The 21,772-nt window shown below is 34.6% G+C and overlaps 1 non-coding gene across 1 annotated transcript; it reads right to left on the reverse strand.

The window, feature by feature from the left end:
* Positions 1 to 17,065: 17,065 nt before the first annotated feature.
* On the reverse strand, positions 17,066 to 17,172 carry LOC121206620 (small nucleolar RNA R71). The gene has a single exon (XR_005901687.1). It is a non-coding gene; the product is annotated as a small nucleolar RNA R71 (small nucleolar RNA).
* Between the last annotated feature and the right edge of the window lie 4,600 nt (positions 17,173 to 21,772).

A 21,772-nucleotide genomic window follows, 5' to 3' on the forward strand; every position in this document is an offset into this window, starting at 1 on the left:
TTTTTGTCAACAGATTTGTGCTTTTTTTTTGTTAAAAGACCTAGGGTGGTGCCGCCCATGACAGAGGTGTGACCACCCCAGATGTACCATTTTGGTACATAATTTCTTGAATATATTATTTTGGTATTTTTATTTTTTTGGTACTATTTTTGTAAAAAACCCTATTTAGGTAGATAAATATTAAATAATCAATTGAGTTTTTTAGGAATTTTTTATTTATCTTTTATTAGTTTACCACAATAAGGGAATTACTTTCCCAGTTATGTTGTGAGTTTTTTACTATTTAAATTTAGTTCTTTACTTAATAAAAATAGGACAATTTTATTGAATGCTCTCTTGAAAACTTTCACAGTATTAGAGGTAGGTTAAATCTCTAATAGCACCATGGTTAAAATAGTCTTCACTGAAGATAAAAGAGCCATTAACCAAACGAAGATAGAAAGTTCTATCATTAAAACAACTACTGAGAGTGCAATGACTCGAGGGATAGATGCGTCTCATATCTATTTTCAACTGACATCTCACAAGCTAAATGGCAAGAATTATCTTGAATGGTTGCAATCATGAAGTTAGCAATTGATGGGCGTGGCAAGTTAGGTCATTTAACTGGAGAAGTCAAGCAACCACAAGTGGGAGATCCAAGGATGAGCACATGGACATCAGAAATTGCGTGGCTTATTAATTACATGAAAGAATCCATAGGTAATTTTTTTCTATTTCTCTCAACTATTAAAGATGTTTGAGATGCTATGAAAGACACCTATTCATATTTAGTAAATGCTTCACAAATCTTTGAGTTAAAAGTAAAACTCTAAAAGGATAGCCAAAAGGAAAATGAAAAGGAGATTACTTTTCATTATAACTGGATGATGTCTCTTTGATAAGAACTAGATCAATGTTATAATGATGAATAAGAATCTCCTAGAAATAGTGTAAAAGCTATGAAAAAAAGAAGACAATGAGCGAGCTTAGTTACTTCTGGTTGGTTTAAATAAAAATTTTGATAAATTGAGATCTCGAATCTTGGGGAAAAAACTGCTTCTAACACTCTGTGAGATTTTTTTCTAAGGTTAGAAGAGAGGAGACTAGGAGAAAAGTAATGTTAAGGCCAAGATTTGAAGCTAACGATGATAAAAATGCTCTTATGACCTTTAAAAACAATGATGACAATGAAAAAAGGAAGAAACCTTCGTGCGACCATTGTAAAAAATATTGGCACACTCGAGAAAAGTGTTGGAAGCTCCATGGAAAATTGGCAAATGAGAGAAAGAAAAGTGGCAATGTTTGTGGTTCACAATCTAGGGATAATAAAGATTTTCAAATGACTAATGAAAATCATGAGCAACAAAGTTCTCGAGAAGGGTTTCCATTCACTAATGTACAACTAGAGCATCTACACAAGCTTTTTCAATCACTACAGTTTTGGATGAATTCTTCTATTCCTAACTCATCCAATAGTATTTCTTACTTCTTTCGCCAATTAGGTGCTGATTCTTCTGTTCTTTTTTTAGTGTCAATACTTGTAAAAAAAATGTTGATCATTGATTTTGGTGCTAGTGAACACATGACTAGTAGTCATTTTGTTTTTCTTAACTTCATACATTGGGTAGGAAACAAAAAGATCAAAGTAGCAGATGGATCGTTCTCGACAATAGCTGGGAAAAGCACTATTAAAATTTCACCTTCTTTTATTTTATATGATGTTTTAAATGTGTCAAGTCTAACTTGTAATCTCATATTTGTCAATAAATTGTCTGAATCCTAGAATTTTCATGTCATATTTGACTCATCTATGTGTAAATTTCAGGACATGGTCTTCGGGAGGATAATTGGTAATACTAAAGAATCTGGTGGAATTTACTTTCTTGATGATGACCATTTAAGTCGACTAGCAACTACTCTATGTTTGGACTCTGTTTCTAGTTTTGATAGGGTTATGATTTGGCATTATAGGCTTGGACACCCTAAATTTTACTATTTAAGACATTTGTTACCTGATCTGTTTAAGAATAAAAGTCCTCATTCATATCACTGTGAATTTTGTGAATTGGCTAAACATTATCGATCATTCTTTCGACCTCAAAATATAAAGTTTTCAAACCTTTTTTGTTAATTCATATTGATGTTTGGGCTTCGAGAGTCTCAACTTTTTTAGGAAAATGTTGGTTTGTCACATTTATTAATGATCATACTCGCATTTGTTGGGTGTTTTTATTAAAAGATAAGTTTAAAGTTAAAAATGTGTTTAAATATTTCTATGCTATGGTGAAAACACAATTTGGTGTGAAAATAAAAATATTTCGGAGTGACAATGGTGAGGAATTTTTTAGTGACCAATTAGACATTTTCTTAACCAAACATGGAATAATCTACCCAAGCTATTGTACAAATACATCACAAGAAAGTGGGATTGCAAAAAGAAAAACCACCATATTTTGAAAGTAACTAGAGTGTTGATATTCACTAGTCAGGTACCACGTTATCCTTGGGGAGAGGCCTTGTTAATGACTACATATCTTATTAATAAAATGCCTAGTAAGACTCTAAACTATAGAACTCCTTTCAATCTTTTTAAAGATATCTTTCCTAACTCTAAACTGATCACAAATTTACCCCTCCAAGTTTTGGGGTGTAGTGTTTTTGTTTATCTTCACAACTAGGGTAAATTAGATCCTAGAGCAAAAAAATGTGTTTTTGTTGGATATGCTTCTAATAAAAAGGGTTACAAATGTTATGATCCATTTGATAAGAATATTATTGTTGCCATGGATGTCACATTTGTTGAAACACAATCTTACTTTGATTCTAATCTTCAATGAGAGAATTATAGCAAGAAAGATATTCAATAATTGATCAAGAAAATACTACGAATATACAACATAAGAATTCTAATAATGGGGAAAGAAAATTTATCATCAACACAGAAATTAATGATGTTAATGTTGTTAATAAAAAGGAGTAGGAATGTATAGAGTCGGATAATGAGAATAGAGAGCAAGCAAGGAGTTGATGGTTTACTCAAGAAGAAACTGAAATCAAGAAAGTGGAGTCCACCATATTCATCACCAAGAATCCAACCTACAGGATCTTGTCAAAAGTCCAAGTAAAACACGCAATTTGACCAATGAATTTTCTGATCTAGATATTCCAATTGCTAAAAGAAAAGGTGTTAGAAATTTTGTCAAATATCACATGTCTAAATTTGTGTCCTATAAAGTATTGTATTCGGCACTCTTAGCCTTTCTTTCGTGTCTCGATACTGTGGAAATACCCAAAAATGTGAAAGATGTTTTATAGGTTCCTGAATGGAAGGAGGCTGTTTTAGAGGAGATACGTGCTCTTGAAAAAATAGGTACATGGGAAATAGTGGAATTACCTGTAGGAAAAAAAACATTTGGTCTAGTAGCTAAGTTAAATTATGTTGGAGTTCTTTTATCCATTGTTGTGAATCCTAATTGGTCTTTACAGCAGCTAGATGTGAGGAATGCTTTCCTAAATGGTCTTGCTCTAGGTTTTGAAGAAAAAATTTGAAACACAAGTATGTAAGCTCAAGAAATCTTTGTATGGTCTAAAGCAATCTCCTCGAGCTTGGGTCAAACAGTTTGCTCAAGTTGTTAAAAAACAAGATTACTCACAAGGGTAAGTTGATCACACAATGTTCTACCGACACTTACAAAGAGGTAGAATAATAACTATTGTAATTTATGTCGATGATATCATTCTTAAAGGAAATGATGTGGATGAAATAAGGCGTCTTAAGGAGTATCTAACATTGGAGTTTGAGATAAAAGACTTGGGGTCTTTTAAAATACTTCCTTGAAATGGAAGTTGCTCGATCAAAGAAGGGTCTTGTGATCTCTTAAAAAAAAATCTGGTTGATTTTTTAAAGGGGACTCACATGAGTGATTGTAGTTTACCCAAAATATTATGTATCAATTTATATAAAATACAAATAAGTTTTTAATTAAAATATTGAAGACTATACATTAAATTCAAATTTTCATCATGTGTATGTTTTAAATTTTATATAAGATATAAAATGATAAGAGTACCTTGGACATATTTTTTATTTTATTAAAAGAAATAATTTTTTGAATTGATAAATGATACCAATAACATTATAATACATAAAATTTAGTAATTAAAAAAAATCCTTTTAAAAGTGGTAATGTCACCCTATTAAGTTCAGCAAAAGGAAACTGTTATTATCAGGTTTCTGGGTTTGGTGCACAGAACAGGCCACTGTACATGATCTCAACGCGACCTAAAATTAATTATGAGACCGATTAATTTGTTGAAAGTGTGTTTTTTCGGTTACTTAGACTTCATGGAATATATAGACTTGACTTGTCAAACTTTGGAATGAATTTTTCAGCCAAGATTATTCTATTTTATTTCTCGTTAGTTTAATACATGAAACCATTGTTTTCCCTTGGAGCCTTAAAACATTTTTAATTTTTGCAGGCAGTATAACTCGACAAACCAACCAAACTCGGCAGCGCCTCAACACTATGGGCAACAAGGTCTAGCACTTGGTGTTCCCATTACCTCACAGAAGCACCAATATCCTCTCCAAGGTTACATGCAATCGGCTGAGAAGGGCCCTTGGTCGACACTCGATCGGACTCTGACTGCTTTTCTGATGTTTCAAAACTACTGTCATCGTTGTTACTTTATTGACTTCGAATTCTTATATAGGTTGCATCACTTTTTGACAAATTGCTGAGAACGTCGACCATGGAACAGCATGTGAGTTTTTTTTTTTTTTTTATTGAATAAGATGCAAGTTATATGAGACATTATGGGGAGTGGCTAATATATAACAGCGCCTCAACACTATGGGCAACAAGGTCTAGCACTTGGTGTTCCCATTACCTCACAGAAGCACCAATATCCTCTCCAAGGTTACATGCAATCGGCTGAGAAGGGCCCTTGGTCGACACTCGATCGGACTCTGACTGCTTTTCTGATGTTTCAAAACTACTGTCATCGTTGTTACTTTATTGACTTCGAATTCTTATATAGGTTGCATCACTTTTTGACAAATTGCTGAGAACGTCGACCATGGAACAGCATGTGAGTTTTTTTTTTTTTTTTATTGAATAAGATGCAAGTTATATGAGACATTATGGGGAGTGGCTAATATATAAAAAATGGTGCAGCATGCGGAGCAACTGGAACACTGTACGCATTAATTACAATAGTCACGGGGTGTGGTTGCTTCAACTCCTGGTTCTATCGTTCCAGGTTGAGGAATGAATAGATGTTGGAAGAGAAGCCTTGCAACGATTGCTGCCTTCATTTTTGTTGCGAGTGCTCCGCCTTGTGTCAAGAACATCGCGACCTCACAAACCGTGGCTTCCAAATGTCCCTTGGTACTCATTATAATGTACAAACTCAATATTTGATCGCTTTATTTTTTTTTTAGAAAAAGAAAAAAACTTAATTTTATATTTCACTTAATTCCATGCATTTTCATGATTTTTTTTTCATTTGTTTGGAATATGTAGGATGGAATGGAAAAATGGCGAGGCAGCAAAATCAAGGCTTCCAAATGACAGCAGTTCCGGTGATAGAAAGTGGTATGAAGAAATAATTTATCTACATTTTAGATGGGTCTCGATGATATTTATTATCATGTCTATTTCATGTGACGCGACTGTGGTTACTACACATTAAAGTTTATTTAAATTTTGTACGTTTAATAGATTATGTATTATATTTTTTATGATTTATAAATTTCAATGTATCAATTAAAATATATTAAAAATATTTTATGAACAAATTATAAGTAAATAAAATTTATTTTATAATTTATATACAAAATATTTTAATTAATAGTTAAGTAATTTACTCAAGATTTAATCAATCTAAGTAAAAGAATATATTTAAACAAATGTGATACATATTTGATTATTTGGAGGAAAAACAGTATCATAGAGTTATCATAAATGAACGGAGGAAAAGGGTATACGGAATTTGGAAAAAATTTGAAGGAAAATATAGTATTAGTAATAAAAAGTTATACAAAAAAAACATCTTTTCACTACAAGCAACACTTAGTGCCGATTTAAAAATTGTGGTTAAAAATGTCTTTATAGGTTTGAAGACTGTATATCAATGGTTAAAAAGGCTATTTCGATGAAAAAATTAACCGTTGGCACTTATAACATCACAACACCTTTTTATTATCAAAAAATGTGATAGTCCAAATAGATCTAAAAGTTTATACTGATAGTTTGAGTGTTGCCAAAGTAACAACTATTGGTATAGGTACTATCTACTATAGTTGATTTGATAATACCTATATCGACGATTTTTACCATGGGTATAGGTTTCTAGTGTTTGCACTAAACAAATAGTGACGTTAGTGGCCGTCAGTACATTACTATATGATATAGTGAAATGTGAACAAGTTAATGAGTTCAACTATGGCTAAAAACTATCAATTATTATACTTGATTTGTAACACCCTTATCCCGTAACCGTCGCCGGAATAGGTAAGGGGTGTCACCGGACAGACAGAGCATTTCCGAACAATACAGATTCACAGATATCATATAACATTAATACATTTGCATTCATCAACAATTCATTCATTAAGATGAATCTACGAGACCTAAAACATACATTTAAGGAAGGTCGGGACTAAACTGAACCCATTCAGAATTTTCAGAACTTAATCAAACTTTTCAAAACTGACAAAGTCACATGCCCGTGTGACTAAGCCGTGTGCCTCACACGGGCACAAGACACGCCCATATGGTCCAACCGTGCCAAAAAGAGGTCCTATACTGACTTTTTAAACAGCCAACAGACACGACCGTGTGCCATGACCGTGTAAAATTTAGCTAGCTACTGACTTTTTCACAAGGTCACAAGGCACGCCCGAGTTCCCTGGCCGTGTGGCACAATGCAGGCTTGGTTTAAGCCAATTTGCCACCCCATATGGTTCCAATCCTACAAACATTAATATGCAACAATTATACTAACATTTCCAACCAATTAGAACATGGTACATTACCACTTACATCAAAACAATACACAAACATAACATTTGCTAGCCAATTCAAATGGCATAAATTTTATACAATTCAAAACTTATTACATAGTCATTCTAGCCTATACATGCCATACTTATAAATATGTACATTTCAAAAGTACCAAAAAGAGTTTGATGGTGTGATGACAATCCTCGACTATCCCGAGCCCTCAGTAGCTACGATAACTGAAAAACAGATAGAAATTACAAGGAGTAAGCTACAAAGAGCTTAGTAAGCCAAACACAAATGGTCTAATTACTAAAGCGTATATATGCAGTTCAAGACAACAATAAAAATTCATAGCCATTTCTCAGAGTTGTTCATAAACTTATCCATGCTTATTTGCCTGTATGCATATCATATTCATTTCAATGATTCTGAACCTACTTCGCAGAAAACAGAGTCTTTCATATTCAGAAATTAAGTACGATACAAACATACCTGTATAGATTACACATTTCACATGTTCATTTTCATATTTCAAAAACAGAGTCTTTCATATTCAGAAATTAAGTACGATACAAACATACCTGTATAGATTACACATTTCACATGTTCATTTTCATATTTCATACTTTGTCATCAGTCGGTTCAGAAACGATACAAATATTCATAAACGAGTATAATGCCAACGTCCCAGACGTGGTCTTACATGTAATCAGATACGATGCTGATGTCCCAGACATGGTCTTACACGTAAATTTCAAATCGATGCTTGTGTCCCAGACACGGTCTTACACGATAATTCAGATTAGTACCAACGTTATTTAATCAGGCTCTTAAGGCAGTTCAATGCAGATAAAAATTTATAAACGCAGAATTTAATCAACTTAACACATAAGTGTAGTTTGACTTACCTCGTACGGATTTCGGACGAAAATGAGTTGACTATTCGACTACTCTAGACTTCCCTCGATCTAAATTCGATTTTCTTTGTTCTTGATCTAATAAAATTCATATTCAACCATTCAATCATATATTTCTTTCAAAATAGTCCATGAATACATATTTAGGGCACTTTACAATTTAGCCCCTATAATTTTAGATTTTGACACTTTAGTCCATTTTTCACAAATTCACAAATATACCAAATTCACCAAAACTATAGCTTGGCCAAATATACATGGCTTCCATACAAGCTCAAATAACACATGTAATTCACAATTTAGTCCCTCAAAACCTCATTTTCACAAATTAGTCCAAATAGCTCTATTTCATAAAAATTTAAGGACAAAGCTTATAAATTATCTACCAAATCTTCATAATTCATTCAAGAACATCACAAAGCTCATGATATCAACAATGGCATTTCATGAAATCTTTAATAGAAATAGAAATTCAGACATGGGTTTTGAAGAATACGAAGCAACGATCACAGAAACGTAGAAATTATCAAAAATCGAATAAAATGGACTAACCTAATCACTCATGCAATGGCCAAATGTTTTGAAGCTTCAATGGCTTCTTCTTCCCTTCATATTCGGTTGAAGAATATGATAAAAATGGTCACTTTAATGTTTTGTTTTATTATAATTCATTTAATACATAAATTACCTAGCCATCCTTTAAAAATTTATCTATTTACTATATTGCCAAACCATGTCTCCCACTATCATATAATGGTCTTATTGACTTGCAAGGGCCTCAACCTTAACAAACCATAGCACTTAGGTACTTTAGCAACTAGAAGGTAAGTTTTGCGTTTTACGCGATTAAGTCTTTATTCATAATTAAGCACAGAAACAGACAAATCAAATCACAGAAATTTTACGGATATAAATTCACATATCATAGACAGAGAAAATAATATTAAAATATTTTTCAAACTCGGATTTGTGGTTCCAAAACCACTATTCCGACTAAGGTCGAAACCAGACTGTTACAATTCTCCCCTCTTAGGGATTTTCGTCCCCGAAAATCTTATTGTTGAACAGATTCAGATATTGCTATTTCATTGCATTTTCAGGCTCCCATGTAGCCTCTTCTACTCCGTGTCTATGCCACGTACTTTGACTAATAAAATTCTCTTATTACGCAATTCTTTAATCTCACGAGTCAAAATTTGAATCGGCTTTTCTTCATAAGTCATATCAGAATGGATTTCAATATCAAACGGAGAAATTACATGCGAAGGATCAGATCTGTATCGTCAGAGCATCGATAGGTGAAATACATTATGAATCTTTTCTAACTTAGATGGTAGCTTCAATCTATAAGCAACCGGCCCAACTCGCTCAATGATTTCATATGGTCTGATGAACCTCAGACTCAGCTTTCCCTTTGTACCAAATCAGAACAGTTTCTTCCACGGAGATACTTTCAGAAACACTTTATCATCGATTCCATATTCAATATCTTTTCGTTTCAAATTTGCATAAGACTTCTGATGATCAGAGGCAGCTTTCAGACTATCTTGGATTATTTTCACTTTCTGTTCTGTCTCTTTTATCAGATCAACTCCATAAATCTTATTCTCACTGAGCTCAGACCAGTATAACGGAGTTCTACACTTCCTACCATATAATGCTTCGTACGGTTCCATTTTAATGCTCGATTGAAAACTATTATTATAAACAAATTCAATCAAAGGTAGATATTGTTCCCACGTACCTTCGAACTCAAGAATGCAACATCTCAACATATCCTCGAGTATCTGAATAATACGCTCAGATTGACCATCTGTTTGTGGATGGAAAGTTGTGCTGAAATGCAAGTTAGTACCCAGAGCATCTTGCAATTTCTTCCAGAATCGTGATGTAAATCTCGGATCCCTATCTGACACAATCGACAAGGGTACACCATGCAATCTCACAATACTAGAAATATAAAGCTCAGCTAACTTATCAAGTGAGAAATTTGATCCTACCGGAATAAAATGAGCTGATTTCGTCAATCTGTCAACTACAACCCAGATCGAATCTTTCTTTCTCGGTGACAGGGGCAAACCTGAAACAAAATCCATGGTCACTCGATCCCATTTCCATTCTGGAATCATAATCGATTGCAACAGACCTGATGGCACCTGATGTTCAGCTTTAATTTGTTGATAGATCAAACATTTAGAAACAAAATCAGAAATATCTCTTTTCATTCCTGGCCACCAGTATAGTTGTTTCAAATCGCTATACATTTTCGTACTCCCCGGATGTACAGAAAATCTACTACCATGTGCTTCACTCAAAATCATCTAAATTAACTCTGGATTTCTCGGAACACAAAGTCTATTTCTAAATCTCAAACAATCATTAACATCAACCTAGAATTCAGAATCACACAAAGTTCATTTAACTATCAATTCAGTGTCAGATTTCTGAGCCTCGCAGAACTGTTGTATAAACAAGGGTTTTGCTTTCAGTTCTGCTAAAACTGAACCATCATCAGATAGATTCAAATGAGCGTTCATTATATGCAACGCAAACAACGGTTTCTGACTTAATGCATCAACAACAACATTTGCTTTTCCCGGATGATAATCAATAACTAACTCGTAGTCCTTTAACAGTTCTAACCATCTTCTCTGTCTCAAATTCAAATCTTTTTGCGTCATTAAATACTTCAGACTTTTATGATTGGAAAACACGCGACATTTCTCACCAAACAGATAGTGATGCCAGATTTTCAAGGCAAACACAATAGCAGCCAACTCAAGATCATGTGTCTGATAGTTCTTTTCATGTGGCTTCAACTATCTCGAAACATAAGTAATGACTTTACCTCCTTGCATTAGCACACATCCCAGACCAATCAACGAAGCATCGCTATACATAACAAATTCTCTACCTGATTAAGGTTGAACCAAAATTGGAGCTTCAGTCAGTAAAACTTCCAACTGATCAAAGTTGTTCTGACACTTTTCAGACCACTCAAACTTCACATCTTTCTGTATCAACTTTTTCAAAGGAGTTGCAATCATGGAGAAACCCTTTACAAATATTCTATGGTAACTAGTAAGACCCAGAAAACTATGAACTTCAGATACATTTCTAAGAGGCTTCCAATCCATAATAGCTGAAATTTTGCTCGGATCAACACAGATACCAAAGGCTGAAACAATATGACCCAGAAAACTAACTTCTCACAACCAAAATTCAATTTACTAAACTTCGCATACAACTGTTTATCTCGCAGTGTCTGTAGCACTATTCTCAAATGCTTGGCGTGTTCAGATTCATTACGTGAATAAATCAATATGTCATCAATAAACACAACAACAAATTGATCTAAATACGGTCTGAAAATCCTATTCATCAAATCCATAAAGATGGCAGGTGCATTCGTTAATCCAAAAGGCGTAACTAAAAATTCATAATGCCCGTACCTTGCTCTAAAAGCAATTTTCAGAATATCAGAGTCCTTTACTCGCAACTGGTAATAACCTGATCTCAAATCTATCTTTGAAAACACGGTAGCATCTTTCAACTAATCGAATAAATCATCGATCTTGGGCAAAGGGTATTTGTTCTTTACGGTCACTTTGTTAAGCTGGGGGTAATCAATACACATTCTCATTGTGCCATCTTTCTTTTTAACAAACAGAACAGGAGCACCCCAAGGTGAAAAACTCGGTCTAGCAAATCCCCTATCGGTCAATTCTTGTAATTGAAATTTTAATTTTTCTAGTTCAGTCAGATCCATTCTGTACGAAGCTATCGATATCGGAGTAGTACCAAGTACCAATTCAATGCCAAACTCGACTTCTCGATTTGAAGGCAAACCAGGTAGTTCTTTAGGAAACACATCAGAAAATTCACAGACAACAGGCACTGATTCAATTTTCTTATCATCCACTTTCGAGTCTAACACATAAGCTAAGTAGGCTTCACAACCTTTCTTTACATAGTTTCGTGCTTTCATTGTAGATATCACAGTTGGGAGCCCATTCAGATCACTAGACTCAATTCGAATTATCTCATCATTCTTATATCTTAAGTCAATGACTTTTCATTTGCAATTCACAATAGCATCGTGCAAAGTTAACCAACCTATTCACAGAATGATATTAAATTCTTCAAAAGGCAATTGCATCAAATCAGCAGGAAACCAGGTATCTCGAATCATTAACGGACAGTTCTTACAGACTTTATCAACCAAAACTCTTTTGCCTAAAGGGTTCGATATTTTAACTATAAATTCAATAGACTCTACAGACAAAGTCTTACTATGCACTAAATTCATACAGATATAAGAATGCGTTGATCCAGGGTCTATCAATGCAATCACAGAAGTATCATAAAGAGTAAAAGTTAACCACCCCTTGCATTTCTTGAATTTCTGGAAGGTCTACCTCTAGCTGAGGTGTTACTCGGTCTCGGATTCTGCACATTCTCTTGTTCAATAGGTTCAAAACAATCTCTTACAAAATGGTCTAGAGATCCATATCGAAAATAGGCTTGATCATTCAATCTACAATTTCTCGGATATCTTTTACCACAATGTTTACATTCAGGTTTCTTAGATCAGACGTTTCCAACACTTGCAACAGAAGTAACAAGAGTTCTAGTGTTCAAATACGATCTAGCTTGATCTCGGTTTGAATGTCCCACATTAGTATTTGAACGGTTCTGATCATCTCAAAATTTCTTTGATCCAGACTGAAATGATTTACTCAAAGATCTCTTTCTAGCATCTCTAGCTTCTGAATCAGCTTTTCTTTTCTCTTTACTTAATTTTTCAGCCTTACAAGCTCGCTCAACTAGAACCACCATTTCTTTAATCTCCAAAATCCCGACTAGCAGATGAATATCTTCATTTAGTCCATCCTTAGACCTTTTACACATTATTGCTTCATTAGATACAAATTCCTGAGCATAATGGCTCAATCTCATAAATTCCTGTTCATATTTAGTAACAGACATTCGGCCCTGTCTAAGCTCGAGAAACTCTTTACGTTTCTGATCAATAAATCTCTAACTAATGTATTTCTTCAGAAATTCAGCTTGGAAGAAATCCCAGGTAACCCGTTCGCTCGGAACCACAAATATTAAAGTTTTTCACCAATGATAACGTATCGTATTTTCTAACCAGAATTCAACTCTTTCAGCATCATCATTCATTGTAGCTCGGAACTCTTCAACCCCATACTTTCTAATCTTGTCAACAGGTGGTCTACTTAGTTGAACTGGACTCACCAAGGGCATAACAGGAATTTGAGGAGGATTAACCGGGGGTGGAGGTTGTTGTACAGTCGGATTGGTTCTAATGTATTGGGTGAACCAATCATTCATCATCTGATAGAAGGCTTTTTTAGCCTCGCTATCACGGCTACTCGTAGTTGGTCGAAAATCATCTTGCACTGTCCCTTGCGCGGGAGCAGGCGCATTACTCTTAACATCATCAGCTACGGCTCTATTGGGATCCATTGCTACATAAAAGCACATTTCAATGTCAGGATTCATTACACTATCATAATTTCAGACATATGGCATGTATAGCTAGACTCACACATGCTATGGTAGTCCCAGAATCGACTAAACCATAGCTCAAATACCAATAAAATGTAACACCCCTATCCCATAACCGTCGCCGGAATAGGTAAGGGGAGTCACTGGACAGACAGAGCATTTCCGAACAACACAGATTCACAGATACAATATAACATTAATACATTTGCATTCATCGACAATTTATCCATTAAGATGAATCTACGAGACCTAAAACATATATTTAGGAAAGGTCGGGACTAAACCGAACCCATTCAGAATTTTTAAAACTTAATCAAACTTTTCAAAACTGACAAAGTCACATGCCCATGTGACTAAGCCGCATGCCTCACACGGGCATAAGACACGCTCATATGGTCCAGTCGTGCTAAAAAGAAGTCCTATACTGACTTTTTAACACGGCCAACAGACAAGGTCGGGTGCCATGACCATGTAAAATTTAGCTAGCTACTGACTTTTTCACACGGCCACAAGGCATGCCAGTGTTCCCTGGCCGTGTGGCACAACGCAAGCTTGGTTTAAGCCAATTTTCCACCCCATATGGTTCTAATCCTACAAACATTAATATGCAACAATTATACTAACATTTCCAACCAATTAGAACATGGTACATTACCACCTACATCAAAACAATACACAAACATAACATTTGCTAGCCAATTCAAATGGCATAAATTTTATACAATTCAAAACTTATTACATAGTCATTCTAGCCTATACATGCCATACTTATAAATATGTACATTTCAAAAGTACCAAAAAGAGTTTGATGGTGTGATGACAATCCTCGACTATCCCGAGCCCTCAGTAGCTACGATAATTGAAAAACAGATAGAAATTACAAGGAGTAAGCTACAAAGAGCTTAGTAAGCCAAACACAAATGGTCTAATTACTAAAGCGTATATATGCAGTTCAAGTCAACAATAAGAATTCATAGCCATTTCTCAGAGTTGTTCATAAACTTATCCATGCTTATTTGCCTGTATGCATATCATATTCATTTCCATGATTCTGAACCTACTTCGCAGAAAATAGAGTCTTTCATATTCAGAAATTAAGTACGATACAAACATACCTGTATAGATTACACATTTCACATGTTCATTTTCATATTTCATACTTTGTCATCAGACGGTTCAGAAACGATACAAATATTCATAAACGAGTATAATGCCAACGTCCCAGACGTGGTCTTACATGTAATCAGATATGATGCTGATGTCCCAGACATGGTCTTACACGTAAATTTCAAATCGATGCTTGTGTCCCAGACACGGTCTTACACGATAATTCAGATTAGTACCAACGTTATTTAATCAGGCTCTTAAGGCAGTTCAATACAGATAAAAATTTATAAACGTAGAATTTAATCAACTTAACACATAAGTGTAGTTTGACTTACCTCGTACGGATTTCAGACGAAAATGAGTCGACTATTCGACTACTCTAGACTTCCCTCGATCTAAATCCGATTTTCTTTGTTCTTGATCTAATAAAATTCATATTCAACCATTAAATCATATATTTCTTTCAAAATAGTCCATGAATACATATTTAGGGCACTTTACAATTTAGCCCCTATAATTTTAGATTTTGACACTTTAGTCCATTTTTCACAAATTCACAAATATACCAAATTCACCAAAACTATAGCTTGGCCAAATATACATGGCTTCCATACAAGCTCAAATAACACATGTAATTCACAATTTAGTCCCTCAAAACCTCATTTTCACAAATTAGTCCAAATAGCTCTATTTCATAAAAATTTAAGGACAAAGCTTATAAATTATCTACCAAATCTTCATAATTCATTCAAGAACATCACAAAGCTCATGATATCAACAATGGCATTTCATGAAATCTTTAATAGAAATAGAAATTCAGACATGGGTTTTGAAGAATACGAAGCAACGATCACAGAAACATAGAAATTATCAAAAATCGAACAAAATGGACTAACCTAATCAGTCATGCAATGGCCAAATGTTTTGAAGCTTCAATGGCTTCTTCTTCCCTTCATATTCAGTTGAAGAATATGATAAAAATGGTCACTTTAATGTTTTGTTTTATTATAATTCATTTAATACATAAATTACCTAGCCATCCTTTAAAAAATTATCTATTTACTATATTGCCAAACCATGTCTCCCACTATCATATAATGGTCTTATTGACTTGCAAGGGCCTCAACCTTAACAAACCATAGCACTTAGGTACTTTAGCAACTAGAAGGTAAGTTTTGCGTTTTACGCGATTAAGTCTTTATTCATAATTAAGCACAGAAACAGACAAATCAAATCACAGAAATTTTACGGATATAAATTCACATATCACAGACACAGAAAATAATATTAAAATATTTTTCAAACTCGGATTTGTGGTCCCAAAACCACTATTCTGACTAAGGTCGAAACCAGACTATTACAATTCTCCCCCCTTAGGGATTTTCGTCCCCGAAAATCTTATCGTTGAACAGATTCAGATATTGCTGTTTCATTGCATTTTCAGGTTCCCATGTAGCCTCTTCTACTCCGTGTCTATGCCACGTACTTTGACTAATAAAATTCTCTTATTACGCAGTTCTTTAATCTCACGAGTCAAAATTCGAATCGGCTTTTCTTCATAAGTCATATCAGAATGGATTTCAATATCAAACGGAGAAATTACATGCAAAGGATCAGATCTGTATCGTCGGAGCATCGATAGGTGAAATACATTATGAATCTTTTCTAACTTAGATGGTAGTTACTAATACTTTTAGTCCTCGTGAATATGATATATTTACTCACTATAGCTACACTATTTATCGATAGGTGCACTTGCCTTTGTTGTATTTTTAGTTAGTCACGTGACACACATCAAGTTTTTGGCGTCGTTACCGAGGATTAAAATATTAGGAACACTTGATTTTTATTAATTTAGCCATTTTTATTTTATTTTATTTTTATATTTTTGTTTTAATTTAAATTTTATATTTTATTTTTTCTTCTGTTTGCTTCCTGCGGGTTCTTTTGGCTTATGACTAGAAGAAACTCGTCGGGACTATTGCTTTTTTACAGTGAAATTGAAAGTACTGCTTGCAAAGATCGTAGAGAGATTAGAGAAGCAAGGCAGAGTCAGCAAAATATATTAGACGAACAAGAGGACAACAATACTACTATGAAAATGGCTGATAATCAAAATAATCAGCTAGTAATTCAGTGTCCTGCTCCTCGTACAGTGTACGATTATGCCAAGCCCACTCTGACTAGGGCTGAATCGAGTATTATAAGACCTACCATTGTTACAAATAATTTTGAATTGAAGCCGAACACTATTCAGATGGTACAATACTATGTTCAGTTTGGTGGTTTGCATGATGAAGACCCAAATAGTCATTTGGCCAATTTCTTAGAGATTTGCGACACTTTCAAGATTAATGGCGCCACTAATGACGCCATTTCTTACGGTTGTTCCCTTTCTAGTTGAGGAACAAGGCAAAATAGTGGTTAGAATATTTACCATGAAGTTCTGTTACTATATGGGCTCAAATGATCGAGAAATTTCTTTTGATGTACTTCCCACCGGCTAAAATAGCCAAGTTGAAGAATAATATCTCTTGTTTTGTTCAAATCAATTTAGAGACTTTATATGATGCATGGGAAAGATACAAGGATTTATTGAGATGGTGCCCTCACCGTGAGATACCTTTATGGTTACAAGTTCAAACCTTTTACAATGGTTTAAATCCCTCAACAAGGTAGTTAATTGATGTAGCAACTGGTGGAACACTGAACAATAAAACACTCGAGGTAGCTTATGAGTTTATTGAGGAGATGACACTGAACAATTATCAGTGGCAAGTCATGAGGACGGAACCGATAAAGCAGTTGATGTTTTTAATATTGATGCGATTACTATGTAGGCAAGCCAAATAGAAGCACTGAATAAGAAAATTGACGGTTTATTTTTTTTACGTAGGTAAATCTGGTGATGCAATGCCATACAAATGGAGGTGGAATGAATAATTCAAAATATTTACCCTTCGGTCCTAGTATAGAGAATGAGCAAGTTAATTATATGAGTAATAATTCTAGACCTCAAAATAACCCTTATAGTAATAACTATAATGTAAGTTGGAGCAACCATCCCAATTTTTCTTGGGGTGGTCAAGGAAATCAATTAACACAACCCCTTCTGGGCTTCTAACAACCTTATCAGCAAGAAAAGAAGCCGAACCTTGAGGAGATGTTGACAAAGTTTATCTTAGTATCAAAAACTCTTTTCCAAAGCACTGAGGCATCATTGAAAAATCGCTAAGCATCAATTCAAGGGCTTGAAAAACAAATTGGACAGCTTGTTAAACTAATTTCAGAATGACCACGAGTTAATTTGCCTAGTAATACTAAAACTAACCCAATGGAGCGGCTTTACACAATTACGATTCGAGACGCGGAAGGGTTAGTTGAATCTGAACAAGAACCAAGGGCAAGAAATTGTGGTTAACAATAATGAGGTTGATGAAGTTAGGAAAGAGCAAAAGCCAGTTGTCAAAGTTCATATCCTAATGCGCTGAAGAGAGACCACACGAACGAACAATATGGTAAATTTCTTAAGCTCTTAAAAAATTACATATTAACTTACCGTTTGTTGAAGCTCTTTCGCAAATGGCAAATTACGTCAAATTTTTAAAGGAGTTGTTGGCAAACAAAAGGGAGTTAGATGGCTCATCAACTGTGGAGCTCAATGCAATTTTCCCTGCCATTCTCTAAAATAAACTGCCCAACAAACTAGAAGATCCAGGGAGTTTTAATATTCTTAAACTACCCAACAAACTAGAAGATCCAGGGAGTTTTAATATTCTTTGTCTCATTGGTAATTTAAATATTGATAATGCTTTGGCTAATTTAGGGGTCATTATTAATGTCATGCCCTACAAAATGTTTAAACAACTAGGTCTTAGGAAACCCAAACAAACTAGTATGAGTATTCAATTAGCGGATAGGACCATCAGATATCCTAGGGGTGTTATTGAGGATGTGCTTTTGAAAATTTATAAATTTATATTCCCCATTGACTTTATTGTGTTAGACATGGATGAGGATAGTGAGATACATCTGATCTTAGGATGACCCTTTTTAGCCATTGTTAGGATTATTATTGATGTTGGTACGGGTGAGCTTGTGCTTCGTGTAGGTGAAGAAAAGATTACTCTCCAAGCACATGATTGTGAAAGTCTCTAGTGAGCAAGATGAGATTAAATGTTCTGTTAATGTTAATAACCACGTGGCTTAACCTTCTTTGTAGGAAACCCCTCGTGAAAACATGATTGAGCCATGTTTCAGTCAAGGTGACAGAAATAAAACAACATATGAAGAGTGAACGGTACAACTTGATAAACTAGATGAATGACGAGTGCATACTGAAGAGAAACCAGAAAAACATGATGTAGAGGCAAAGCGATGCCATGATGTGTAAGTGATGAGAATGAACCAATTAAAATTTGAGAACAAAGAATTGCTTGACAAAACAAATCCACGAATTTCCCCTCCAGAGCTTGGGTCAAATGGATCGAACCCATTCACGGTACTGAATATCTTCCCATACGGTAGGGTCGAGGTAACTAATTTTGAGCCCGACACATTTAAGGTAAATAGAACTCAACTCAAACCTTATCTTGTATAAAAATTGATAACGAGAAAGAGAAGCTTCGGCTCCAAGAACTACCCTAACCATGCACATAAAAGGTAAATTCAAGCTTAGACTCTAAAAAAAACATTTCTCGGGAGGCAACCCGAGTGTTTAACTCTTGTTAATTATTTTAATTTTATTGTATGCAAATTTAAAATTAAGTAATTTTAATTTTAAAAGAAATGTTTTTGACCCACACGGGCGTGTCCCAGGCTATGTGCAAAAGATGGTATTCAACAATCAGTCATACGCCTAGCAACATGGCCGTGTACACAAGAGAGTATTCTACAGTGAGTTACACGGTGTGAAGACTTAACCATGTAGGTCACAACTAGGACACACAGGCGTGTCCTTGGCCGTGTGAGTCCTAGGACTTAATCTTTTCCAAAATTCAATTGTTACACGGCCTGAGGTAGTCCACAGGGCTTAGCAATACGGCCGTGTGGCATACACAGCCTGAACACACAGGCATGTCCTAGGCTATGTGAATACTGGAGTTAATTAGTCAAATTTAAATATGAGTCAGTGAGTTACACGGGCTCACACACAAGCTTGGAAGAAGTGAAGGAAGATCACACATGGCCTGGCACACGGCAGTGTATAACACACATCCTGGACACACGGACATGTCCGAGACCGTGTCACCACTGGGCTTTAAATTTTGAATTACACACGGGTTGAGAATGCCCCACATGAGTGTGTGACACGGTCGTGTGGCCCAATAATAAATTTTGACATATCAAGTTTGATTGTCCTCAATGGAAGAAGAAGGGATCAAGAAAACAAAAACTTAAGTCCAATGTGGCTACATGGAGGGATGATGATTCCTCCAATGAAAAAGATTTAGAAGTAGCCAACCTATATATTATGGCCATTGATGATTCTAAGGTAACTTCTAACTCGTCTAATTTAATTTCTTATTCATTTGATGAGTTACAAGATGCCTATGATGAGTTGGGTTTGGAGTTTGAAATTATGGTTTCAAAGTATAAAAAAAAATTAAAATTAAAAGACGAAATAGTTCATTCTTCAAAGCCAATCATGAACTTTAAAGTAACATTCATGATATGCAAGCTATTATAAATGATTGATGATCGTTTTATGAAACACTAAACTAGACTACGATCACGAAAAAAGCAAGCGCACTTATCAAAGGGTAGTAGTGAGTCCAGAATATCGTATCCACGAGGACTAAAAGTACTAGTATTAACTATCTTTCCATTATTTAGCCTAAAATAAAAGAGATTTGTTTTAATCTAAAATTAACTAAACTAATTAACTAATGAACCCGATAGAGAGTGAAGGAAATAAACGAATAAACCAATAATGAGGACAATACCCAAGGAAGAATCCACCTAGACTTCACTTATTATTCTAACTCTGAATTAAACAATTTATTCACTTGTCTTGATCCGTAGGAATCCCTAAATTATGTTAATATCTCTTTCGAGACTAAGAACAACTGATTATAGGTTGATTAATTGAAATATCTTTCTAATTAAAACCCATATTGTTGCATTACTCGATTTATGGATTCCCCTATTAGATTTGACTCTAATATGGCAGATTTATGTTGTACTATTTCTAGGATTGCATCAAACTCTGCTTAATTATGCTAGACCTTCTCTTAAACAAGGACTTTTGCTCCATTGAATAAACACATCAAACTTGGATTAATATCCTGAAATATTAAAGAAATGATTAAGAACACATAATTAAGAAAAAGAATAAGTATTTATCACGTAATTCAGATAATTAAATAATAAGATCCATCGTAGGTTTCATCTTCCCTAGGTATTTAGGGAGTTTAGTTCATACTAATAGGGGAAAACATCTCAAAAATAGAAAACCACAAAACATAAAGAAAACCCAAAAACTTTGGAAGAAATTGAAGGGAGATCTTTAATCCTGGAGGAGATCTTGCTTCCGAGATGACTCCGACGGCATCTCTTCAAGTATTTTCTGCTATCTTCTCTGTGCATCCTCTTAGGTCTTCTTCTAGTATGTATTTATAGACTTTTGAATGCTTAGAAACCCTAAAAATTGACTTTTTTCGCGTGTCTGGGAAACAGGAAGCGATATCGACACGGGCTGGCACATGGGCGTGTGGCCTTCCCGTGTAGATCCTGAAAACTCTAATTTTGGCCCATTTTTCGCTCCTTTTACTCCCAAATACTCTCCTAAGTATAGAAACATGAATTTAAGTGATTAGGAGCATCAAATTCACTGATTTACATCATTAATTATCCATAAACACATTAAGAATGAGATTAAAATATGTTACAATTATGGTTTATCAAATATCCCCACACTTAAGCATTTGCTTGTCCTTAAGCAAAATCCTCAACTCACAATTAAAATTAATTCTTCTCAACTTATAATTCTCATTAATAATGTTTTGAAATAATTCACAAATAATCATGCATTGAAAATTCAACTAAAAGAGCCCTAAAGATTCAAACTATCCAAATCACACATTTTTTTAAGACATGAAAACATAGGTATCTCCCCTTATCTAAGTACTTACCTTTGATTCAAAATCAACAAGATTTTACATCCTCACTAAAGATTCACTCAAATCACTCAAAGTGTTTAAGGTTAAAAAATTAAGCACT

This window comes from Gossypium hirsutum, chromosome A01 (assembly GCF_007990345.1).
Source record: "Gossypium hirsutum isolate 1008001.06 chromosome A01, Gossypium_hirsutum_v2.1, whole genome shotgun sequence".
Lineage (NCBI taxonomy): Eukaryota > Viridiplantae > Streptophyta > Magnoliopsida > Malvales > Malvaceae > Gossypium > Gossypium hirsutum.